At 43.5% G+C, this 26727-nt stretch overlaps 1 long non-coding RNA gene across 1 annotated transcript; it reads left to right on the forward strand.

Annotated features, from left to right (window-relative positions):
- The first annotated feature begins 3791 nt into the window (after positions 1 to 3791).
- On the forward strand, positions 3792 to 8186 carry LOC121066151. The gene is made up of 4 exons (XR_005817546.1): positions 3792 to 3846; positions 4459 to 4505; positions 6284 to 6373; positions 6817 to 8186. It is a non-coding gene; the product is annotated as an uncharacterized LOC121066151 (long non-coding RNA).
- Positions 8187 to 26727: the final 18541 nt, after the last annotated feature.

The raw sequence follows: 26727 nt of genomic DNA on the forward strand, positions 1-26727 counted from the left end.
TTTGGAGTGGCAACTCCTGAGGCAGCTTGAATAATATTTGAGATAGAAATAGATTTTATCAGTGTGGTAAAATAACTCAAGTGTTAAAATGAATCTGTGAAGAATCAAATGATTTATTATAACACTTATTAGGCTTTTCATGAATTTTGAATAAGTATACTTGTATTTTTTCAAATAATCTAAAAAAAAAACAAGATGTGGATCGAAAATGTCCACAAAGCTGTTTCATATTTCCAGAAGGGTATCAATGATATTAATTATGAGGTTTAGTGTTGTTTTGCAACTAACATACTTACGTAGTTCCTTTAGTCAGGTATGTAAATCATTTATAACACGTGGACGCAATTTACAGTTTATTGCTATGTTTGATTGTCAGTCTTTAATTCTACCTTACATTAAAGCCATTTCGAACAATCAGCAACACCAACATTTTCCCTGATATGAGGAACAATTTTTCTGGGCATCAGGTGTTTCTGAATTAGCATTTCTCAAATACATATTATTCTTACATTTTGTTGGGCCAAAGCCTTGGATCTTAAGAACCCCAGATTTTGGGTGTGTTTGCAGCTGAAATTGTGTTGTGCACATAAGGCTTGTTTGTACTTTTTCAGGCTATTTCCTATTTGCTGCACAAAAATTCTATCCTGTAGACCCTGCTACAGAAGCTATATCAGTGGAGGTACCTGATTCAATTAACTTACTCAGAGGATTTAACTTTCAGCAAAGTATAGTTCTTTTAATTATATTTCTTTTTTATTTATTTCTCTCTGGGGTTCCTATCATACTGCCTGCTTAAATATGTCCTGTCATTTCATAGTTGATGGGAAGGTAAAACCTAATGTAGAGTTAAACTGGCCAAGCTCTTCTGTGAAGTTTTTTTCCTTGCCAGAGCATGCTGTTTTCAGACACTTCACACTTCATAGCCATTGAAAAATGCAGCTTTTTGACAGCCGAATGGGTAGAAAGTCCATAAATGTGAATGTGTCTGCATGCTGTTGGGATCCTTGCATTTTACAGTACTCGCATGCGGTGTGTTACATATAAACAAGACTGCAGAGCCGGGCAGCAGGGTGTGCAGAGCAGAGCAGGCACAGTACCCCCAAGGGCATGTTGTACTGCCTTGCTGCAAGGGAAGCAGGGCATCAGGGCCCTTCTTGTGCTCTGTGGCTCCTTTCCCCACCAGCAAGCACCCCGTGTGCCCATGTAGTGAGGCCACGTGGTGCTGAGCCCACTGTACTGCTGAACTGTGCTGTGCCCCGTGAGCTTTGCCTTCGACTCCTGTGCTTGCCTGTCTGCCTTTACACCTGCTCAGCACACCATGTAGTCTGCACAGAGTAAACTAAAGCAGCACAAATTCCATTGTCCTTTATTGTGAGTTTAGCCTTGAGTGCATACAGAAGAATATGACTTCCAGCAAGGCGAGATGAGAAGGAAGTCTGCAACCTGACAGGACATTACAGCTGGGCTGAACTCATTGCCTTGTGGTGAAGTGGAGGGGTGAGGATGTATTTCGTGTTTGTAATACACAGATATGAGCGTATTGCCCTTCCCAAACTGGGTGTGTATTTTGATCTCCAGGACTTTTTTTTTTTTTTTTTTTTTTTTTTCTTCTGATGGATTTCTTTCACAGCAGCAGAGATTGGTTCAGAGTTAAGCAAAGTTGAGGGGAAAATAAACAATGTAGCATGCATGGTTTGAGGCATAGCTGGAGCTTTAAAACATCTGCGTGCATAACTTCCACTGCAGGCAAACCTATCTGACTGACTGGAGCCCTTCTTTGGAAAAAAAATCTCTCTTAAAAATGCTGGCAGAGAGGTAGGTGTTGCCCATATTTGCTGCTGAAGCACCTCTGCATTTTGCATTAGGAGGACATTTACAAGGACCAAGAGGCAAGATGTACAGGAGAAAATTGACACCCAAGCAAAGAATAACTACTGCGTTTTGAAGCTTGTAGAGGAACAAGTGTTAGATAAATGCATATGACAAACAGACCCTGTTTGATCTCTCTAAGAAGATTTGACAAGTCAGACACACAGGAGCCATAAATTACCTGTAATGGCAAAAATTACATCAGTTATAACCTTTTAAGCAGTTGTGCCTCATACAGCATCAATTCAGCGATATCAGTCTAAGGAGAACCAATCTCTCTATACATATTTCCCTTGTAATATACAGCTACAAGAGTAAGCTGTGTCTGATTTTCATGAGACGTGATAATAATCTAACCATTCTAGGCTCCATACCGCAAACCTGTACTGATAACTAGCTCAGACTCTAACTGATAAAAATATTAGGCCAGGAAAACCATTTTTTACTTTGAAAAAGGAATGGGGGTAGGATTGAGATGTCATATTTTAGGGGATTGCATAAGGGAGATTACCGTAATCAGTCATCAGACTGTTTCAAAAGCAGAGGCTGTGGGGCTAGAGGGACTGGGCATTGCAGAGCAGCCTGCAGAGCTCTGCCATTTTTGCACCCGGGAAATCACCTGTGCCTTTTTTCTAGCGGACTTCCCTCTTGCAGTCGCCTTTGCTTTGGCACCTTGCTTGCAACCAGTGTTGTGCTGACCTATGGCACCTGAGGAGCTGGCTGGTGCAGGGCAGAGCTGCGTATGGCACCCATGCGGGCAGGGCCTGATAGCACAGGTCCTATAGCAAAAACCTCTGCTAGGGGCTCGTTTCTCTGCCTCTCCTAATGGAAGAGCTCAATTTCCCCCAGAGCAGCACATAGGAAAGACTATTTCCACCCTCTCCACAGCCTTGCTTTTGCTCATGTGGCTGCTCTTGGGGGCTGGAGGAGATGCTTCCCACCCTGCCCTCCCTTTCCTGTGCCTGTCTCATTTTTAGGGTGCCTTGGCTTGGGATGGAAGCAATTTGGCAACCCATGAGGTGAAGATGAGCCTGCCACCCCTGCAGAGAGGGCTGCTGGTGCCACGGTGGCTTGGAGCATCTCCTTTTAGTTCAATGGTTGTTTTTATTTGCTTTTGATGACTGTTTGTTACTGTCCTGAATGCTGAAATTCTTGCAAGGCCATTTTCCCAGAAACTTCCCCAATGAGTTGAATCATAGTGGGGAAAGCTGCAGTGTTTATTTTTTTCCTCAAAATTAATTTGTTTACATGGTAAGGAAAGTTCTGTTCATAATGCCTTTTTGAGTAGGAAAGAAGGGAAATACACGCTGATTCTAAGAAATTTAACTTCTGCCTGCACTGCTTGCTTTCAGCAGGCTAACCACTTCTCCCAGCAGCCAGCCTGGGTGCTGGCAAGCTCCCACGCCGCCTGTGACTGGTACAGCCCAGGCAGCTAGTGCCTTCCTTGTGTGCTGCTAATGGCCCTGTGCTACCAGGACCCCCAAAAAGACACGGGCCTGGGTGTTGCTCCTCAGCAGTCATTGCTTCCACATGTGTGTAACTGGCTTAAAAATCACCTTCTGTGTCCCAGCAGTCCTGTTCCCTCCTCTATCTCCCTCACAGCCCTCAGCTGTGCTCCTCAATTGGGCACAGGTGTATGCAGCTGCCGGGCTGCTCTGTGAGACGAGGCTAGGGCTGCCCTATGCTGGCTCCAGGGGCCACACCACAGGGCCTGGCTGAGGCCCTTGGCCATGGGTGGGCTCCTCAGGGAGAGCAGAGCTCAGCAAGGGCCAAACGCTGCCCGGCAGTGAGGAAAGGAGTGCGAGAAGCAGCCCTGCGAGCAGCCAGGGCAGGAGGTGCTCCAGGCACCCAGCAGAGCTTGTCCTGCAGCCCCTGGAGAGCCCAGTCTGGAGCAGGGGAGAGGTGTGAGGAGAAAGGGGCAGCACAGAGGAGCTGCTGGGGGTGGCCGCAGTCCCTGCTCCCCAGCCCCGTGCTGAGGTAATGTCAGAGGCCATATTGTCTTCTACAGGGGTGAGACTGAGTGGGGAGGATCAGGGGTGGGAAGTGTTGGGGTTGCATGGGGTTGGCCAGTTGGGGAGGGGAGACTGCAGCAGTCTTTACTCCTAGGGTGTCCCTTGAGGATCAGGGTTGAGGTGCTTTTGGGGGGAGAAACAGCTGCCTGGGCTTTAATTTAGGTGAATAAAGGGAAACTTTCTCTATTTTTCAGTCTGCAGGGTCCCTGAAGCAGGGACCCCAAACGGACACACATGCGGCAGGTCTGCTTCGCCCGAGGGGTGCCCTGCAGTGTCCTGGATGTGTGGCTTCAAAAAACAAACGTGGCTTGCTGCAAATTTACTGGCTCAGCTGTCACAAACTTGGTGGGATGCAATTTTTAGGCCTGTACTGTGGTCTGGTCTGATAGCTTTTTGGCAAAGGAGAATTTGCGCCTGTGATTCTTAGGAGGGTACAACCCCCTGAGTGTGTAATGTGTGGCCGATGCTAGAAAGGGAGAGGGGAGAAATAATGTAGTCAGAAATAAGGAAGTGCAGGTAGTGTCATATACTGAATTAGACTGTTTGCAAACCAGATAAAATTTTACCTCCATTTCAGACTGTGGCTGGCTGGCAATTGAAGAGAAAAACACTTCCAGATTAAAGGTATGGTTGTACATTTAATCTGGTCAGCACTGCGCGTAGAAATCTTGGTCACATCTGCTGGTACCTTATCTGGCTACTGATTAGGAGGTCAGGATAAATGATTCACATCATTGTAGCTGAGAAAGGAGGCTTCAGTACACATTACGAGGTATACTGTACATGTTAATTTCTCTCTGTCACTAGTGAAAGATATGAAGAGACCTTGTACTGAACAGAGTGAATTTGATTGTCTCATATGTGTGTGTGTGAACTATTGTAAACATGGTGCCAGTAACCTCCAAGAAGATTCCAGGCTTCTCAAACTATAGCTTGAAATGTTAATACTATCCACAGCTGCCCTAAGATGACTGCTTAAAAGCAAAAAGGGCTTCAGATACCCTATGCAGAAAAAATGGTCGGCTCTAAGACTGGCTGGCAATAATTTTTCTGCCCATAGGAGTGGCCTACTGACTGTGTGCTAAACCTTGATATGCTATGTCTCTTTTTATTGGGCAGTGCTGAGAGGGTGGTAGCTGCCTCCATAGCAAAGGAAGGTGCTCTGAGCTGTGGGGCAGGAGGAGAAACGGCTGTACTGTTGCACAGACTCTCTACTAGTCCAAATTCCTCTTCTGTTATAAAGGAAAGCAAGCAGAGCTTAATTGTGGGTCATTTTCTGTGGATACGTACTGTTGAACAGTATGCAGGTGATAAGATGCAAATGCCTGGAAAGGTTAAAATATAGCTTCTGACTTGAAGTCCACAGCATAGCGCATTTTTAGCATTCTATTTGACTGCAATCATGGAATAGATGTTAAGAAACTTCTTCAATGTGCAACAAAATGCATGAGGATATCTTAGAGTTACGTTTCTTAAAGAAATATGCCCTATCCAAAGCATGTGTCTGCCTTCCCCTTCAAAGAAGCTTTTGGGGCCTCTGTGCAGCTTCCTCTAGACCTGGAAGCACAGCAGCAATCTCAAAAGCTCTGACAAATTTTGTGAGAGCAGTTGCATGTGGAGAGGGGATGTTATGGTTGGTAATTACCTGGCCATGTCCTGCTTGGCTAATTGGGGTGCAAAGGGGTGCAGACTAGCTGGAGTGTATCCTGCCTCTTGCTGGCAGCAGTATCATGAGGGCAGGTGGTGAAGTTTGGGAGAAGGTCCAAGTCTGTAGGAAACAAAGCTTTGTTCCTTCTACTGCTGTTATGAAACAGCTTTTATTTTCCCCAATGACTTAAAAGGCTTTTTTTTTTTAATTTTTAGCAGCACCCATTGTATTGCAGTTTGTGGATGGCAAAGGTCAGGGTTCTGTGATGCTCGTGTGTTTGTCTGCCCTTAGTCCTTTTCTTTTGAACTCACCATGACTTGCACCAGCAGTCTCTATATTTCCTGATACAAATGGATGCAACAGTTCATCTTTAGAGTAAATATCACTTATTTTATTAGCAATAAAAAAAAGCCTTGAATCTTTCACTAGGAATTTTTTGAGTTACCAGAAAACTGAACTCTTGCTACCCCAGAAATTTGAGCCTAGGGAGTTCAGTGGTTAGTATATGACTACTCTAGGGGAACAAAAGGTACCTTTCCAATTAAAGTTAATAGAGGGATAACTTCAGACACACAAAAGGAAAAAAAGACACCTATAAGTCATGGTGAGTTCAAAAGGAAAGAATTAAGGTAGACACACAAAGCATCATGGGAAGTGCTATTCAAGCTACCGTGTCAAAAAGGCTGATTAACAGCAGTTCCAAGTCTACCTGATCACCAGGGAGTCTTACTGATAAAAATTATTTCCCCTCCAGAGAGAAGAATCTCCCTGAACTGAACAAATGTGTCACTTTTGAATAAGGATTCATGAAAAGGCAGAGAAGGAGAAGAAAAAAAGAATAAAGGTAGGCATTCACCAAAAGATCTGAAATTTGTAACTTGTGACTGTTTATCAGTCTTTAAGTTCTGAATGAAACTGCAAGTCATACGTCAGTGAATGGGATTCTGATCATTAGCTTTGCATTTCTTTTTTTCTTTAAAAGTGGCTGTTTGCAGATAAAATTTGCTAGAGTTGGTTGTAATTGCAATCAGGGAAATCTAATGGCTTTGTTTGATGTGCTGCTTAGACCTTTCAGGCTGTAAGGCTTTTCAGAGGAGTCTTTTAAAGATATTGATTAAATTCTGGAGTTACTGTGTACAATTCAGTAGTCTGTGCTGTGTGTAGGAGTCGGACTAGATGAGTGTAATGGTGAATTCTAGACATGAAGTTGTTTCAAGTCACTAATGAATTGTTATTTTTTCCCTATTTTATTTCTATTTGTTATTTTTGATACTTTGAACTGTACAGGACGAAAAAAAAATGAAAGATTTAGCTGTTGGAATGTCTTTTGGTGAGCATGATGTTACACAAATGCCAGGATTTCTTTTGTTTTACCTTAATCTATTATTTCACACTTTATAATTCTTATGTATGTTTACATGATGTTTTGTGGGGGAATTCTCTTTGAACCACCTTCTTATGTTTGAGTAGCTCCTCAGCCTTCTGCATACCTGTGGTTTGTTCTTCCATTTGTGGTGATATGGAATGGGTTAGAGAAGAGGATTGCCACAGGTGCTGGTCAATATGATTGGTCAGATGCAGTCCGAGATGAAAATGTAGGCACGTGAGATATGTTGTGTAGGGTGGTGGTTCAAGAATTACAGCGAACAGTGTTTGAGCTACTTTCTTTAAGCTACCGTAGCAGACATGTTTTAGATGTGTCCAGTGCTTTGATGTTAACTGATGAAAGTTAGGAAAAGTTTTGCAACTAATATAGTAAGCTCTGCTGTACTGCAGCAGCCTGTTAGAGAGAGACCAGGAATAACAGGAGCAGGGGGGTTCTTTGGCTGCAGCTGGACAGTACCGGCTGTGCTATCTGGGCAGAGGTGGGATGACTTTGTGAATTTCAGCCAGTTGTGAGGAGCTTCATACTGTATGAAAAATAAATTCATGCTGTTCACCTGCAAAATGGAGGCAGAAGGGGTCTTTAAGTAGCATACAGGGGTCTGCTAATGAGCAATATTCTCTCTGGTAAGGTGAAATAAAGATTTCTGCCTAGATGGCCGTATATTTTAGATGAAATATTGCCCTCTGAGAAATCACTAAGAGTTTTTCCTCTCTTTTGTCTTCCTCAGCATTTTGAAAACCAATGGGTAGTGAGTTTCACACTACAGTTGTGTTTCATGAAATATCACAAGTTCTAAAATTGTTCATGTTATTATATTTTTGTAAATGAGCTATTACTTTTGTTCTCATATTTCTTTTTACTTGAAGTATTATGTGCTGCTATTACTAGTATTCAAATGTTAGAGTGGGCTCTTGTTAGCTCATTTCCTGACTCTGTTGTTCTTAACACCTCAGCTGTAGAATATGAACTTTTTCATTCAGTCTTTCAGCATCTTGTAATTTATCCATAATGACATTGTAAAAATGCAGAGTGGTCTAAGTGTATTACAAATTTCTCCTAAAATGTGTTTATATGTGTAGAAATACGTGCACCTTTATAAAAGATTAAATTCAATAACATTTATATATAATACTTCATTACGCATTGTATTATATGGAAGATTTAATTAAAACCTAAGAAAATTTATTTGTAGAGCTAAAAAGTATGAGTATGTTCAAATAGATATTGCATGCAGTTATCTGAGAAACATATTTGTTTAATCTCTATACGCACTTGCTATTGTCCCATCCAAATGAGTTGAGTTCAGTATTTAGTAACAGAAAAGGAAGATTATTGTAGTTTTCTTCATTTGACTGTAGAATGCTGCCACCTGGAAAGCAATTTATGTGCTCTAAGTTCGTAATTACTAGGCAAGTTACTCAAAAGGGATCTATTCTGTTTGTGTTTGTTCCCACTCTTGGTATTAATGTTTCTTTGAATGGGAACTGATTATCCTTTGGGAGGAGGAGAGAACCGTCTCTTTGCATCCAGTGTGAGTACATCACTGTAGCAAGCTCTAGCTCAGTAAGAGCTTTGATACGTCACTGAGCTCTCCGGTATTCAGCTGCATGACTGGGGCCCCACAGCAATCTGGGGACTCCTCTGTTGTTTGTCTCTTATTTATTTAAGAAAGCCTTGTAGGCTTCTGGTGCTTGTTGGCTTTCATGCAAAAGTCTCTGTCATTGCTCTAGTAAGCACTTTCAAAATGTGTGTTTTGGGAATTCTGTTTGAAGGAAAATGACGAGCACGTTTTGTAAATAAGAGGTTTTTTGGTGGATGAGCTGACAGCATGCCCCAAATATAGTCGATTATTGGATGACTTAACATTAGTAACTTCAGCACGGTGTAATATGTTTGACATCATTCTCAAATGCATTGTAAGGTGGGAATAGTTTCTGCTGAATGAAGAATTTCTTTACTACAATAGGAAGAGGTTAGGAGAAGATAGGTTGGCTTTAAAGAAAAAAATTCTTTTTGGTGGAGTAAAACTTGCTCCACTTATTTGCTTTAAAGTGTCATTGGTTTCCTCCCCCTGAAAATTTCTGTTCCCAAGAGTTTCCCAACTGGAGAGTTTTTATTTTTACAAAAACAGATTTCCTTCTTAACACACTTAATTTCCATCTTTTTCTCTTGAACCTTAAAATTTAAAGATACTGGTTTAACTTCTCTATATTGCTCTAAGTGAATCTGCACCTTTCTTGGTGGGGAGATCCCTCCCCTCTTTGGACCTTCCTGGATTCTGTGTTGTCTTCCCTCAACGCAGAAAGGCTTTTGCTAAAAATAATCAATGTCTTTGTCATTTAGATTATTTGTTCTATCAAATTAGTTTGTTGCTCTGTTACCTTTTTGCACAAACTTGGCCATACCATCATTCATGCTGCTTCTAAAATGTGGACTATCCATCTTGAATGTATGGCAGCTCTGTCCTTTGTCCCACTGAAGTCTTTCTTGTTACATTCACCTCCACTGAGCTGTCTTTAGGGAAAATTGCTGTTGTTTTCCCACAGAAGGAGCAATGTAATTATGCTGGTTGTACACTCTGTCTCCTTCCAACTTGAGTTTACCCATCTGTCTTTTTCACTCTTTGGAGCAGAGACATGGCTTTCTCATAGATCTGAAAGTTACTTAGGGCAGGTTGTACCCACTGCTCAGAATAATTATTGATTTGTTAATTATGTTCTGGGGAGTTCACCCTGGGGAAGTGCTTCTTCCTAAGTCTCAAATCAAGGATGTGCTGATGACACAAAGCTGGGACTTGTCAGTATGAAAGGGGATTGGGATCATGCGCAGAATGAGGGCTACAAGCGGGATCAAACTGATGAGCACAGAAGATAATGTGCATTTGGGGGCTATTACTGACACCTGCTGCTTGAAGCTGGGAGGTCTGGAAATGACCGAGAAACACTCATGAGCTGACTCAACTGTGAAGATGTGCAAGAGGTAAATGCAGTCCTAGGATGTCTCTGGAACAATACTTCCAGATAGGGAAATATTACTGGCGTCATACAATGTTCACTAATGAGACCTTGTTTAAGACCCTATGTATGGTTTTCACTAGTAGTATTCAAGACAGATGACCTGAAACTGAAGCTTGCCTAGCCAAGGGTATTGGGATAATCAGGGGAATGTATGGGTTGTTTTACAAGCAAAGGCTAGAAAAAGTAGGCTTGCTTGACTTAGCAAGGGAAAACCTGAGAGCATGTGTGTATATAGATATATATTTTTCCCTAAATACATCATGGCAGAAAGTAACTTTTTATACTGAAGGCCTGTGTTGGCAGAGGAACAGAGGGGCATAAACTGGCAAGGACTACATTTAGGTTCGGGTTAAGAAATGAGCTTTGGCCATGAAAGCAGTCCAACTCTGAACAGACACTGCATGGGAGCAGTGGGGGGTGCAAAATGTAACAGAAGTGAAGATGAAACTCAGTAAGTTTATAAAAGGTTATCTATAGCAAAGCTGCTCCTGGGAGCCGGGGATCAGACTCTGAGCCAGGTGATCATCCTAGGTTTATGGCCGTTACGGCCTGCAGATGGCATTTTTTTATTTGCACACATTTTAAAAATACTGTAACAAGTACGTCTCAAATAGGATTCAAACATATTCTTAGTTTTAGTGTCACTTAAAATAGACTTATGGGGATGTCTTTTGTTAGCAGGAGAGCAGGCTTATATCCAATCAAAATTGGGATACCAGTTGTGGTTTACTTCATTGTTTTGCAAAAAATGCAGTCTTCTGGAGAAGTTTTTTTTTTTTCTCAAGATATTTAGTAGAGAGTCTATTTGCACTTGAATCATAATCTCAAATATACGAGCTATTTGCAGATAGCAGGATGTGTTTGTAACTCCGGTTACCTCCCAACAGCAAACAAATTTTCCATCCTTATCTTGATGTGGGGTTTGAGGCAGCTGCTTTTTAAATCACATTAGCTCAGCTAACTGAACTTGACTGAAGCTCTGCTTTTCTAAAATTGAGCCATAGGTGTTAAAATGTTTCTATTCAAACCATCTCTGTGTGCTAATTCACTCAGTTGAACTGGTTTGGTTAAATAAAGCAGTTTTTATTACTGACATACATTTCCAGCCCTTTGAATATCATCCGCCATCTGATAGGAGCTAAATAAAAACTACTGAAAAAAGTCTGTTGAACAACAAACTTTTTTCAAAAAAAAATTCCTCATGATTTATATATTTGTCTAAAACAAACTGCTGGGTTTATCTATATAAGGCTTTAACTCCCCTTAAATAAAGGATGAATAGTGTTGACTTCACCGTTGGACCAATCTCTTGCAAGTGAAAGGAGATTGGGATGCAAGACGCTTTCCAGCTACTTCTATCAGAGGACCTAATGAAAGGAGAAAACCATAATAAGAGTCATAAAAATATTCTCCTCCCATGCGCTCTAAAAGGACGAGTTTGGCATTTGATGGGATGCCAATGTGCTGCAAGTGTTGACTGCTGTTCTTTAAAGCCTTATAAAGAAACAAAACTAGCAAAAGACACTACAGACAATATTGCAGCAACGAGTGTTTCTTGGATGTCAAACACCCTCCAGCCCGCAGCACTTTGATCTCAGGAACAAACCATAAAGAACAAATAGAGTAATTTTTCTTATGTGCTAACATTTAACAGTGAGGTTGACGAACTTCTGGAAAACCAGCATAATGGGCATGCCTTTTCCATTTGTTAAATTGTTTTGACAAGGGCATATTTCATTTAAAGAGGCTGTTTTCTATTCCTTCCCTTCTTGGTCTCTGAAAAAATAAGAGGAACCAATATAGAACTTCACAGCACAGATCAGCTCACCTTCCACATGAGCCAAGTGGAAAAAAAACATTGCTTAAATGCTCTTTTTTGAGGGGGTTGGGAGAGGGCTTGGAACAGGGAAGTGAGAGAGGAGTGCATAGACAGTGTAGCAAGGTATTTGTGAGCTTTGGCTCAGCTAGCCTTTTCATTGAAAGCCTCCGTTTCCATTAAACAAGCCAAAGAAAATGTATAAAATACATTAATACATGCTGTATGCGTTAGGGATGGGAGCAGTGGCTTAGAGGCTATCAAAACCCCTCTAATGCACTCCTGGAACTAGACACAAGCGATCAGGGGGCTCCACCGTGCGTGGTTAGTATTTACTATCTGCAAAAGAGGTGCTGCTTTTACACTATCACGTCTGCCCTTTCGTGTTTCATTAGGAATTGAAACCCCCAAAGAGGAGAGGGTTTCCTCCTGCATTGCCAGTCCATCTCCTGTTGCAGCGTGCTGTTACACTCCCCCAGTCCCTGCTCTTTTCCCTGTTTGTGGACTTAGGGCTTTGGTCTGTTTGACAGGTGTATAGGCTTTTGGTTAGTTAAAACTCAGGCTCTATTCACAGATTCTTCTGAGATTCATTTTGCTAGCATCTCTCTGTCTTCCTAGACACTAAATATGTTTTTTTCAGGGGTAGCTTAACATGCTAGAGTAAGAGCCTCCAGGAGTCTTGACTTCTTGGAGCTGCAAGTTCCAATTTTGACAGGATTTAGCTGAAGCCTTTCACTGTGAAGAGATGCTGATCTGTACAACTCATAGTGGAAAACCTTCGCCTGTCCAGGGCTTGTCTGCTACATCTGAGTGGATGCTGGCAGTCTCTGGGTATAAGGGTCTGGGTTTGCCCCGCTGATTTCATTCTTTCCCGCTGTCTGCAGTGTAATGTTTGTGCTTCAGCAGCTCTGTGAGAGAACCTTTCTCTAACTTCAGATAGACCATACCTTTTGCCTGAAAGATCCCATCCTCTCCACGTTATGTAGGCAAATTAATCAACCAATTTCTGCTCTCAGTGGGTTTCTTTTTCAGAGGAGATGGTGACCAGAGCCATCGCTGAGACATGACTGTATCCTGAGCCTTTTCTTGGGCAGAAACCGCCCCCTTGCTGGCAGAAGTGCTGGTGGATCCTTGCATTTGATTTGAAGTCCTTGTTCAGCTATGTTATTAATACATTAATACATTAAAAATGAAGTTCAAGTTGCCTAATAGATGCTTCTTGGATTTTCTCATGGCCATTTGCAGGAGGAGGAGTATTTATACTACCCAACTTCAGGCACCTGACATAGGCTAAGGACTGCTTCTGGATCTGTTTGTGCTGCTGACAGGGTTACTGGCTGCAGCTTGTCTCATGAGTATGAGTGAGGTCACAGAATTGCAGGGGTTGGAAAGGACCTCCAGAGATCGAGTCCAACCCCCCTGCCAAAGTAGGTTCCTTAGAGCAGGTTGCCCAGGTAGGCGTCCAGGTGGGCCTTGAATGTCCCCAGAGAAGGAGACTCCACAACCTCCCTGGGCAGCCTGTTCTAGTGCTCCGTCACCCTCACTGTGAAGAAGATCTTTCGCATATTGGTGCGGAACTTCCTGTGCTCCATTTTGTGGCCTTTGCCCCTTGTCCTGTTCCCACAAACCACTGAGAAGAGGTTGGCCAAATCCCTCTGTCTCCCACACCTCAGGTATTTATACACATTGATGAGATCCCTTCTCAGTCTTCTTTTCTCCAGGCTGAACAGACCCAGGTCTCTCAGCCTTTCCTCAGAGGGAAGATGCTCCAGGCCCCGTATCATCTTTGTGGCCCTCCACTGGACTCTTTCCAGGAGATCCCTGTCTTTTTTGTACCGGGGAGCCCAGAACTGGACACAGTACTCCAGGTGAGGCCTGACCAGGGCAGAGTAGAGAGGGAGGATCACCTCCCTTGACCTGCTGGCCACGCTCCTTTTAATGCACGCCAGGATCCCATTGGCCTTCTTGGCCACCAGGGCACACTGCTAGCTCATGGTCAACCTGTCGTCCACCAGGACCCCCAGGTCCTTCTCCTCAGAGCTCCTCTCTAGCAGGTTGTCCCCCCAGTCTGTACTGATACATGTGGTTGTTCCTTCCCAGGTGCAGGACTCTACACTTGCTCTTGTTAAACTTCATTTGGTTTCTTCCTGCCCATCTCTCCAGCCTGTCTAGGTCTTGCTGCATGGCAGCACAGCCTTCTGGCATGTCAGCCACTCCTCCCAGCTTTGTGTCATTGGCGTGCTTGCTGAGGGTGGACACTGTTCCCTCATCAAGGTCGTGGATGAAGATGTTGAACAAGACAGGACCCAGCACCGACCCCTGGGGAACACCGCTAAGTCACAGGTCTCCAGCTGGACTCTGCGCCGCTGATCACCACCCTCTGAGCTCGGCCAGTCAGCCAGTTCTCAACCCACCTTACTGTCCACTTGTCTATCCCACACTTCCTCAGCTTTGCTAGCAGGATGTCGTGGGAGACAGTATCAAAAGCCTTGCTGAAGTCAAGTTAGATGACATCCACTGCTCTCCCCCCATCTACCCAGCTGGTGATATTACGTCTCATTCAGATCTTTGAGCAGAACCGCGATCTGTTTCATGCAAAACAAGCCATTCTGCAAAGATTTTGTACTTACAAGGTGTAAGGTAGCAAGGCTAGTTCTTCCCAGTTTGACATAACTTTTCACTTTTATTGTAAAACTGAATTACAAGTGGTTGGACGCTTGCAGTTGCACGTCTGCAGTTGCACATTTCGATGCAAGTGTTTTACCATTCCTGACTTGTTCTGCCTAGGGGAAGTGGTGGCTGATGTGGGGAAAAAAGAAGGTTCTGCTGGAGGCAAACCTGCTCAAAAGACTTTTTTCTGACTGCTGAAACTGCTTTCTGTCTCATGGCAGATGATCTCAATGGAGCGCAACATCTGCACATAAACCTCCTACCTTCCATTTCTTATGCAAACAGAATACTGAAATGACTGGTTAGGAAACAAATACTAAAAAATACCCGTAGTTAATTTCCTTTTAAGCTTTGACTTGACATAGCTTTTGGGCAAGTAAAGAGAAATTATGCGCAACATGATGAATTTCTTGATTCTTTTTTTTTATATAAGATTGACTGAAATAGTTTCTGGAAATCACTTAAGGCTTCTGTAGTTACTACATCAATTGAAATCCTGCCACTTTAGTCCAAGGGACCTAAACTGTATGTGAAAGTCATTTTTGCTTAAAGATTTGTCCTGTGGCTTCTTTCCAGAAGGGAGTGTTTTATGGCTTCTTTAAGATTTTCCAGCGTGGCTCTTTAGCGGACATGAAAGCAAGCTGAAGCCTGTGAAACTTTACCTCAGTCATGTTACTGTGCAGTAGGTGTAGGCTTAACTACACCTTTAGGCGCAGAACTGGTGCGTGCAGGTAATGAACAGGAGGCACAGATGGCATGTAAAAGTTTTTGAGGGAACATCCACAGCTTGACGTGATGTCTGATCCTGCTCTGGGTGCGCTGGAGCACTGCCTCTGCCTGGGAAGCCATGCCTTTACCTTCGCCTCTCGTGACCTCAGCAAGTTTGTGGATGACACCAAGCTGTGTGGTGTGGTTATGGCACTGGTGAGAAGGGATGCCCTCCAGAGAGACCTTGAGAGGTGGGCCTGTGTGAACAACATGCGGTTCAGCAAAGCCAAGTCCAAGGCCCTGGAGCTGGGTCAGGGCAATTCCAAACATAAATACAGGTCGGGTGATAGAGAGCAGCCCTGTGGAGAAGGACTTGGTGGTACTGGTGGATCAAAAGCTCAATGCGTGCTTGCAGCCCAGAAGGCCAGCTGTAACCTGGGCTGCACCAAAAGCAGCATGGCCAGCAGGGCGAGGGAGGGGATTGTCCCCCTCTTCTCTGCTCTTGTGAGACCCCACCTGGAGTGCTGCATTCAGCTCTGGGAGCCCCGTGGAAGAAGGACATGGACCTGTAAGAGAGGGTCCAGAGGAGAGCCATGAAAATGATCAGATTTCTAGAGCACCTCTCCTATGAAGAAAGGGTGAGAGGGTTGGGTTCTTTAGCTTAGAGATGAGAAGGCTCCAGGAAGACCTTACAGAGACCTTCCAGTACCTAAAGGGGGCCTACAGGAAAGTTGGGGAGGGACTCTTTGTCAAGGACTGTACTGATAGGACAAGGAGCAATGGTTTTAAACTAAAAAAAGGGGAAATTCAGATTAGTTATCAAGAAGAAAATCTCTACTTGGAAGATGGTGAGGCCCTGGCACAGGCTGCCCAGAGAAGCTGTGGATGCCTGAACCCTGGAAATGTTCAAGGCCAGGTTGGATGGGGCTTTGGGCAACCTGGTCTCATGGGAAGTTGGAACTGGATGGTCTTTAAGGTCCCTTCCAACTCAAAGCATTCTGTGACTCTCTGATTCTGTGATGCACAACCCCAAAAACAAGAAAAGTCTCCAGCAGGTACAGATCTTTACAGCTAGAGTGATTTGCCGCCACATTAATAACCCGTTTCAGTTAACGGCACTAATTTGATTACTACTGACAGAATTAACAACTTCCATAACCTTCATAGCAAGAAGTATTTAACATTTAAATATGTCAAAACTCTATCCCGTGGGGTGTGTTGTTAGATGTTTCAGCGAACAAGCTGTGGGCACCGTTCAGTTCCCTCAGCTCGTGGTTATTTAGACAAGACGTGATGTGCAGTGCTTGGGCAGCACGAGGAGTCTCACGCTGCATGTGAGCTGCTGCAGCTGTGGGAGGGAGGTGGGCAGCCTGGAAAGCACCTTGCCCTACGCAAAGCCTCCTGTGGGGTGACTTACCTATCCCCTGACTGAAACATTCCTTTGGAGAAAATCTCTTGGAGTAAGTAAACACTTGGAGAGGGATTCCCTATTTTTGTAGGCAAACTTGCCCCCGCAGCAGGGGCTGTGTCTCTGCGTGGCTTGTTGCCTAGCTGCTATCCATGTCCCCCGAAGCCCAAACACTGCTGTGCCCCAGCCTGAAATGTAAATCCCAGTGAGTGGTGCCGCTGCCCTGCCCCTGGGCTGTGGTGGACTCCATCCAAGCCCAGCAGGAGGGCTGGCTGTCAGGATACATGGCAGCATCGCCCAGCCTGTGGCGCGTAGGGGCAGCCTCCCTGCCTTTTGCTGGGGCCTCTGGAGCAGGGATCTTTGTGCAAACCCAGTGGCTCTTCCACCGAGTCTGGGCCAAGCACCCTCTTGGTGTCCATTTTGTGTGCAGCTCCCTGGGTGACGACTAGGCCTTTTCCCCCTCATGGTCACAGGTCTCTTTCCTACACGTTTTCTCTGAGAGGCAGGTCAGCAGCATGCAGAGTGAGCGGAGCCCCGTGCAGAGGGCTCGGTTACAGACTTGCTGACTGCTTCCCTGACAAAAGGCTTCCAGCCCCCTGCATGGAGGAGCTGTGGGTAACAGCTATGGGCTTTGCAGAAGGCTTTAATTAGGAACGTTGCTGCTTGAGTGTCTGCCTTCTTCAAAACACGAGAATTTCTTCATAATACAGTTTTAACTTTTGATGTTGTATGTTTGTAATTCTTGTTTTTGGGGACAGTCTTTTTACTGTGGTGGTGTTAGTAGTTTTTTTCTACAATTTTTTAATTGTTAAACTCTTCTGAACGTTAATGTAGGTCTTTTTTTGGTCTCTCTGTATCTGTTTTAACAGTGTGAAGACTACTTTACTGAAGACTACTTTTTCCTTCCAGTGAGCAAGGTTAACTGTGTGTTAATGTAACAGTCATAAACAGGACAGCACAACATTGAGCTGTGTTCCTCCCTGGTAGATTTTCTCAAAACTTTTTTGCATATGTACTCTCCAGGGGCATGAGACTTTTCTACAGAACGTGGGTCAACAAAACTTAAACTGATCAGAACTTCGCAGATTTGGCATCCTGCTGTCGTTGTCCATTATGGAAAGTCTCCATTTTTCCAGAGGTCCTTGATGGCTGAGATTGGGATCTTACCTGATTGTGGTTGGCCTGAAGCAACTGAGACACAATAACGTTCATTTCTCTGCTTTTCTTCAATGTCTTTACCACCGTCCTCAGAGAGACTGTAGTACCCTTAGGCTTCAGAATCACCAGAATGCAGATTGCTCTGAAGTACAGGAATGGACTTGTTTTCTTCTCCAGACATGACATTTTCCTGTTTCAGTTTGCCCAGATGTTCTTGTGAGTGCACAAAAATGTATTATTTTGTGTTCACAACTGAGATTCTAATTTTCGAAAGAGCTCACTGATTTGGTAACCTCATTTGGGACTGGCAACGTTAAACTAGATTCAGAGTTGTGCAAAGCCTTGGGCTCGTGCAGCATTTTTAGAGGATTCTGGATGTGTAGTTTGCTAGACCAGGGTGAAACACCTTTTTAGTGGGGAACTGTAGCTTGTCATTTTGAACTTGTCGGTTGGTAGTCATACTGCTCTCTCCAGGGTGTTAGGGTCATGAGGGTTCTTCCTTAACTGCCTGTCCTGCTAGCACGAGAAAAGGGTAAGTCATGCTATTGACGCCTGTGCTGCTTTCTGTCTTCAGAATGAAGGTGCTAGGTGCATACTGTGCCACATGCAAGCTCTGTTGCAAAGGAGTAAACTAAAATAAAGAGGGGCTACGTAACTTCTTTCAACAGGATTGAAGAGACCTGTAATAAGCTTCAAAGTAAGTCTTACTTTGTGACTGAAATTGTGCCTTTTTCCCTAGAATTACTTTCCATACTAGCTGATGAAATCGAAAGGAAGAAGAGGAAGAAAACTACATGTCATTTTGAGCAAAGCCATAGCAAAAAATCCGATTGTCCACTTGCAGGTAGACCTGTAGGTATTATTTGGCAGGGCACGTGAGTTGTGGTTTCTTCTAGATAAACTTAATTTATGGGTATCCTCAGCTGCAACCAGCATCACAGGCACAACACCTCCATGGCTTCCCAAGGGGAAAGACTGTTCCCTTGGAGGAGAGGCATGGGTCAAGCCTGCAGTCTGCCTTCCTACACCACCTGTAAAATACGGATTATTCTTGCATTCTGCATTTTGTCTGTCTTATCTCTGACCGCAAATACCTCAGGACAGGAATCTGTCTGTGAATGAGGCCACTGCAGGGTTTCTAGTTGTTTCTGTATTACAGAGAGTAACAATGCAGGTCCCACAGAGTGACAGTAATTACCTCGAAAAGTGACACTTAAAAAAAGCAAAACAAAACAAAAACACAAGAATAGCCAAGTTGCTGTGAACTCTTGATTTGCTTGGCTGAATTTCGGCATGCTCCAAGGAAGAACAGCATTTCAAGCTCCAAGAATGAGGCACCTCCTCTGCCTCAGGTATAGCACCGTGAAGAGGAAGAACAGCTTTCTCATGAAAAGGTCTGATACTTTCCCTTGCCCCGCATCATTTTACATCAGCCTCGCTTTGTATCCTTCCCCTTGATTTCGGAAAGGCAAGCGTGCCAAATCCTGTTGCAGGTGATGGTTTCTGCTCGCCGTGAGGACCGTGAGCATCCGCAGCCCTCGGAGGTGCTGTCACACTTGCTGCTGGAGCTCTGCATGCCGGGGTCAGGAGGGAGCCGTCTGGGAGAAGAACAGCGCGGTGCCCTGACAGAGTGCCACAGTCAGCCTGAACATAGCTTACCGTGTCAGGAAGGGAGAGCGAGAAAAAAGTGAGAGGCATTCTAATAAAAGCACCGGCACAGTGAAGATTCCTTTTTCTTAGAAAGAATCTTTAAGAGTTCCCTTTTTTTCTTTTCTTTTCTTCCCTTTTTCCTTTCCCCTGTCTGCATTATCAGCTCCCTACCCGCTGTGCCTGTCTCTCTTTCTGTCTGATACTTTCAATATGCATTGCAACTTCTGTCTCCTCCTTTGTTCGCATTAGCAGGACGGGTCTTTCTAGACGAAGGAGAGGAGACCTTTTGCTGGCCTACATATCAAATAATTTCTCACCCTGCGAATGGTGGAGGAAGCAATCCAAGTCCCTTAGCTCTGAATCCCTTTCCTTTCTCTGGGCTCGTACTTGGCAGCAGTGGTAGGGTGCTGCTGGCTGTGCTGCCGCGCGTTGTTTGATAGATGCACACAAATCCAGGAAGCGATCCGAATCCTGTATGACTTCTGTTATCCCCAGAGGGACTTCCTGCTACGGAAACAATTAGGGTGGCTTTTGTTGCTTTTGGGTTAAGGGGAGGGCTGCTGTCAGGTTATTTATTTCCATTGGCGTCTAAGAAACCGGTCCCTTAAGATGCCACATTCTGAGTGGCTTGTGACAAAACCCCGAGTGAGCAGACTTCTCCAGGGAACGAAGAGCCATTCACCACCACAGGGCTAAAGGCTAGCCAAGAGCAGTTGCACCAAGCTCACTGTGGCAGTAGAGGAGCCTGTACAGCTGCAAAGCCGCCTGAAGTGCCGTGTCATTTTACTGCCCTTCTGCAGGGGAAACTTCCCGACTTGCTTCAGAGCTGCTGTTCTCTCTGCCATTGTAGCGGTCTTAAAAATGAAAATCATTTTGGGCACAGGTTCGGGAGCATCAGGGGATGGGATTGGGGAGACCACCTGAGGGACTCGGTCTCTGATGCTCTGCACTGATCTCTGCCAGCAAATGGCTGCTGCTCTCACCACGCAGTGAGTGTGCACTCAGAGGTGGAAGTGCCGTCACAGAAACTTTAAAGCACCGCTTATGGAGGTGTGCAAACTGCAGAATCAAAAGTATTAATTGCAGCTTGGATATTTATTTATTTAGCCTGAGAATCAAATTAGGCAATCGTGACAGTAAAGCAGTAGTATAAAATTGAGTGGCCTGTTGTGACTGTTCTGGGGAAAACCCGTGTGTTTCGGTATTAAAGGAGGGAAGGTGAAAGTGATCCTTCCCACCTGCCTGTGCTGCGAGACAGAAACTTGGCTCAGCCTTCTGCTTGAAGCAGTGGTGGGAAATGTGCTTGAAGATCTAATTTTGACTCTGGCCAAAGAGGGAGGAGGACACAAGGAGCTGCAGCGGTATCAAGATTTCAGGCTGGTATTCAAAATCAAATCAAATGCATTCAGGAGCAGCATAAAAAAACAAATCAGATCTAGCTATCAAGTGTGCCAATGTCATGAGACCTTAATAACCAGGAGTTTAATTCCATTAATGTTATGGTGGATCGTTTCCAAAAGGCTGGCCTGTGTTTGAATTATGAGTCCTCAAAGCTCAGGGACAATCACAACCAGGATTTGAACCTCCGTAAAGAGGTCTCCCAGGCCTCGGGAGTGGATCCTTTCCGTTCCTTGTAGCTGTTTCATTGCAGTGGTTGGGGTAGAGGTTGAGGGAGGATAGACTCAAGCTTTTCATTGAGTTACACCCAAACCCTCTGAATTAGAGTGCAGACTGTCACTGGATGCTTCCAGTTTCTCACTGAAATAGCATTAACTGCTGTCGTATCACCAAAGGCCGTAGAACAAATGCATCCACAGAATTTAACACTATTTGTTGACATCGTTGCACAGAAAACAGATGCAGAAGACTCGTGCAAACCCAAGGAAAGTGTTGCTTTGGCAGGGAGAGTGTAGTCTGAGGCCAAAAGTGAATTCTTGCAAGGGAGAACTGAGCACTGTAGCCGTGTAATAGGTAGAAGAGAAGAGTATAAATCACAGGATAAAATAACTGCAGTAAAGAATGCTCCTTGTCCTACAAATGTTGTGCAGTTGTGCTCCCTCCTAGGATTTATAAACTATTTCAGTGTTTTTTTTTTATTTTTTTTTGTAGAACTTTCAACAGTCCTCCATTCTTTGAATCAGTGCCCAGGGGAGAATTGAAAATGGCAGTGCACCGATGCTGTAAGGAAACCAGAAGACTCGGGGATGAATTAATCTCTGATTTAGCCCCATGCAATATAACCTGAAGTTAGTGGGGTTGCACTGATGTTACTCGGAGCAGTTTAAGATGTGGAGCTCAGACCCTCAATGGTGCAAGCTGTACCCCAGGCAGAAGCACAAAAAGTGGTGTGGTTAGCACAGGCCTTGGTGTTTTGTGGGTGTGTGATGCTGGTTACGACAGGCAGGAATGTGCCATGAGAACAGTCCACGTTGCTGCTTCCCTCTGAGGAGATCCGATTTGCTTCACGTGTGTGGCTGGAGCCCTCAGGGCTGCTAACGGGGCTTCCTGGTTGAGAGCAGCCCCAGTTTGGCCACGGGAGTGCTGGCAGGGATGCAAGCACGCACCCAACTGAGGCTTTGCTCTAACTGGCACAACAGAAGGGGCAAAAGCCTCAGAGGCTGCAACCAGGCTGCACCTGTGAAAGGCGTCATGAGCACAGCTTGCACTATTTTATCATTTAGGTGGGCATTTTATTCCTAATTAACTTCTGTCAGGAGTTTGCTCCTTGTAACCCACCTGGGTTACCAGATTTCCCCCAGGTGCTCCTCCAGGCTGTGCAGTCCTGAAATGCTCATGACATTGATCCACAGATGAGCGATATTGCTTTTTTTTTAAATTTATTTTATTTCATTTTAGCAAATTCTGCCATTGAATATGCATGCTGCTCTGTTATTCTGGTTTTGTGGCATTGAAGCACAAACACTGGTGGTGGCTGGGCTCCTGGTACAAGTGGGGAGAGCCAGGCTACGCCGCAATTGCGGCTGAAGGAGGAAAGTCAGCTTGTGTGATGGCATGAAATACATGGAAGGACTTGGCAGGCAAACTAGGACTCTCATTTGTCGTTGTACCGTAAGATCCCAACAGAGCAGAAAGTACAGGTGCATTTGTCTTCAGGTGTTTGAAGGCACTCTTATTCTTCATCATCCCTGAAGCTGAGACGGGTTTGTGCTTGGGCCCGTTTTCTATGGTAATGGAAAACGGTGTTTGTCTTAATGACTTAGACAAGGAAAAATTAATCTAACTGTTTCACAAATAACCAAAATATGTTGACGGTAGGTTCAAGTCAATTCCATCTCTATTCAAATATATTAGGCCGCTATTAGCACACGTTGCTGTGGAATGAGTGATACAAATATCTGGAAAACTGTGTTCCTAGAACTTACAAACTATTAAACAGTAAAATTTTAGCAAGCAATGATATGACAGAGGAAAATGTCTGAGTGGTCCAAACCAATCTTTTTATCTCAATAGCTTGTCAAGTAGACATTACTTTAGTGTTTTACTCACCATTTAGGCTTCCTGCTCTTGAAGTATGTAGTTCACCATCTGGGTGCTCTTGGTGGGGTGGGCAGTACTGCTCTGAGATTTTGGCTGCTCTCAAGGAAGCCTAGCTGAACTGAGCAAGGTTAAACCTACCCAAACCTGTGGGTGGCAGCGCTGGAGCCTCGGGTGTTTGAAATGTCCATGTGCTTTAACCAGCATTCTTGGATTAATTAATCCAAGGCACTGGATCAGCACTTTTTTTTCTTTTTTCTTTTTTTTTTCTGTCTTTCCTTCTTCAATTCTAAAACTTTCTGAGAAAGTTGAACCAGTGGAAAGTGCTGACCACTGAGAGGAAAACTTAACAGGTAAATTCCTGAGAAGGATGAGATGGATTATAGCACTACTTATATTAAAGGGGAAAAAAAAGAAAATAAATGGAAAAACCCACAAACCCCTCCAAACAAAACCAATTACTTTCAGAATTAAAATACAATGCAATGCTCTTCTCTTAGACTTGCCCTCAGTGATTTGCTCAGAAAGACTCATGCAATAGTCAGTGCTTCAACTTAAATTTAAACTGTTTTCCTCAGTGTGGGAAAGATGAAAGTGTGTTTCTGGTTTGTAAATAGTAGTGGAAAAGTTACAGAATTTTTGTTGCTGAATTTATGTTTTAATTAGAAAGGGCCTTATGGAGTTAAAAGAAAAATAGTTTTGGAGAAAAGTTTATTTTTAAGGTTTTATGTCTTTTTTATGGAAAAAAGAATCTGATTATGAAAATGTGTTCTCCTGGTAGGTTTTTTTTTAATATGATGTTTTGATTTTAAAAGGGGATTTAATTTTATTTTTTAAAAAATTGAAACTAGTAATTTAAAATCAGGGCATTTTTCTTTTCTGGGAGGGAGGTTCTTCAAATCTCGATTGCTTTATTTATTATAAAACATTTTCACTTTAAAAAGATGGCATTTCTCCCTCTGCTTCTCTTGAAACTTTTCAGATATTACAGTGATTGGGATCATAAAAACGTTTAGGGAAGAAACAAAACCTGTTATTTTAGCTATTGCTCTGTTATCGGGGTCAGTTCCAAAACCTGTGCTAACCTTACTAGTTCCTGTCTGCGATGGAGGGAACAACCTCATATGTTAAGGAGAGTGCTTAAAACTAGAGAGGATGTAGTGCTTGTGCTATAGAGGGTGGTTTCCCTAAACGTGTTTGTAAAGGAAAATTGTGTTTGGTAGCCTTGCTTTCTGTCCTCTAGAGAGTTCTTTAGTGTATTGTCATGGGAACAACAACAACAACTTTCTAGGTAGATATCCTTCAGATTTACATGTGTTGTTCTCTGTGAGTGCTGTGGAATCTTAATTTATGTCCATCTGCCCAGCTGGGTGCCTGACTGTGAGCCATAGCTCACGGAAAGGGTTGAGGAAAGCAAGAAGTACAAACCATAAATAATGCCTGTATCCAAACTTCAGCACAGGGTGCAGGTCCGTGCTCTCCAGCCATGCCTGGCTGTTTTAGAGTTTGTCAATATATGAAATGAGAAATTCTCCTCTAAAATAAGAACATAAATTATTTTTGACATGTGAATATCTAATGGGGGGTTCTTTAGAGATACATAGGAAGTGATTGGCTTGCCAACCGACCACTTGTAGAAAACCAGGAACTCCTGCTTAAGAAGGTACTCTGAAAACTGAGAATCTATTGGAAATTTAGTTTCTGTACGCCATATTTCTCCATTTATAAAATTAGGACAATAACACATCCCTGTTTATGATGAGAGAAGCAAGACCATGGACATCAATGACCGACAAAGTCACAAATGCTACAATGACCATGATATTACAGAAGTAATTGGGAAGTGCTGCACGTAGCTGTTAGTGACCTAAAAGATGGAATGAAACCAGGGGAAAACGTGGTTCATTTAAAATACGGAGTGGGAGGGTTTGTCTCCCTAAGCATGGGGAGGCACCTTCCTGTGTTGCTGGTTTCATTAAGAGTAACATCAACTTTCCACCCTGAGTTTTGGTGAAGAATTAGCTTTCCTTTTGGTAAAGGCAGACCTGAAGTGCTCGCGTTGCCCAGCGAGCAAGGGTGAGAGCTTGTGAAGGGTCTACATGGCCCGTTTTTGGGAGGGGAATGTACAGGAGTCTGTAGATTAAGCAGGTCTTTGAGGAGCTCAGGTTGGAGTTTAAATTTATCTTCTGTCACAGAAGCTGAGTCTTTCAAGTATTTTTTTTCCTCTGCAGAGATAAACTTGTCTGAAGGGACAATGGTATAACTTTCTCTCTCGTATTTTTGGCCTGTTCTAGTCCAGTAGATGTTTTGATCTTGTGTTTTAAATAAGACGTAAAATATTGAATTAGCATTTTTGCAATTATTTTCCTAAAAGAAAACCAGTTACTTTTCATGGAAATACTTGCATTTTCTTTGCTATGGCTCAATTGGCTGTAGTTATTACAGGGAAGTCAAACCAGATGCAGCTGGAGCCCTCATCTGCTTCCACTAAGGCTGACATGGACTTAATGTTGGAGTATAGCTTTGATGACAATTTGAATGGGAACTCGGAGACTGTATTTCAGGGTTTGAAGGCTTCAGCACTGATGGAGCCTTAAACTAGGTGGTTTTGTAATTTGAGATTTGAATTGTTCTCTAGAGCTGCATGAGACCAATAAAGTGTTGTAGATAAAATGAATTTAGCTGACAGATATGCAACATGTGCAATATATTTTTATTATTTCTTTACGAAGGTAAAGCCAAATGCTGAAATCTTTATTTGTGTCTCCGTCCTTACTCAGACTAAACTCCCATTGGCTCTTGCCTGTCTCTGATTCATTGAAATCAGTGGAAATTTATCTCCATAAAGACCGTAGGATGCGATCCACTTTGCCTCAGCCTCGCAGGCCGGCACCACTCAGATTTCCATCATAACGCTGTCACAGAGACATGACAGCTGCAGGAGCAACGCAGCGTTCTTGGGAGTACAGATGCTCTGTGGTGTTAGCCTGCACATCAACGTTGTTCCCATTTTAACAGCGTCAGTCGCTGATGGGTTCTGCAGCTATTACTGTATGAAGATTTTTATAAAATTTGCTTTCTGGTTGCATTGTAAGTTGTGTTTTTGCTGCTGACTTGCTGGGTTATGTTGGCCTTATCGCATTATCTAGTTTTGATCCTGTTGCCTTTCTCATCCATGTTTAGTTTTCAGAGACTATTCTGAATTTCACTCTTTTTTTTTCCTCAGTGGTTCCTTGAATTGTAAGGAGATGAAATAACTCACCTATGTGTTCTGCTCAGTGTTTTGGCCAGTTCTGAGTAATTTGTTTCTGTATTTCATAGCAAGAGCTCCAAGTGTCTTGTTATATCAGTCACAAGAGGTGGAAGCGATGTTGGACATGCAGGTACCGTCTGTTCTTTGGCAGTCTCTTGCATCTTGGTATTCACTTCTGAGGAAATTGTGCTAGGAATATCAGTGAACAATCGAATGCAAACCTAGATATTCGAAGATTCATTGTTTTCAAATACTTAATATAGCTTACCTTTTATATTTCCTATAGCTTCCTATGTTGTAATGACCAACCAATGATTTTGAGCATTCATTGTCTAATTAAGTAAAATTCCTCCCTCTGTTTCCTCCAGTTTGATGCTGCACTTCAACTGCAATACTGTCAAATCGTTTTTGCAAATGTATTTTTCATCTCTCATGGTCACGTAAGATCGCTGGATGTTGCAGAATTCCTGCTTGTTTCCACTGGTGTAAAACCAGCGTAAAAAACAGTACACTTCTTTACTTAGGAAAAAAAAAAAAAGATTTGGATCTTCACGTGAAACATTATTTTTTTTAATAAGACAAAAAAATTACAATTTGACCAGTTTCTGTAATAGATGATCAAACAGAGCTGCAAAC

Source organism: Cygnus olor, chromosome 2 (genome assembly GCF_009769625.2).
Source record: "Cygnus olor isolate bCygOlo1 chromosome 2, bCygOlo1.pri.v2, whole genome shotgun sequence".
Taxonomy (NCBI): domain Eukaryota; kingdom Metazoa; phylum Chordata; class Aves; order Anseriformes; family Anatidae; genus Cygnus; species Cygnus olor.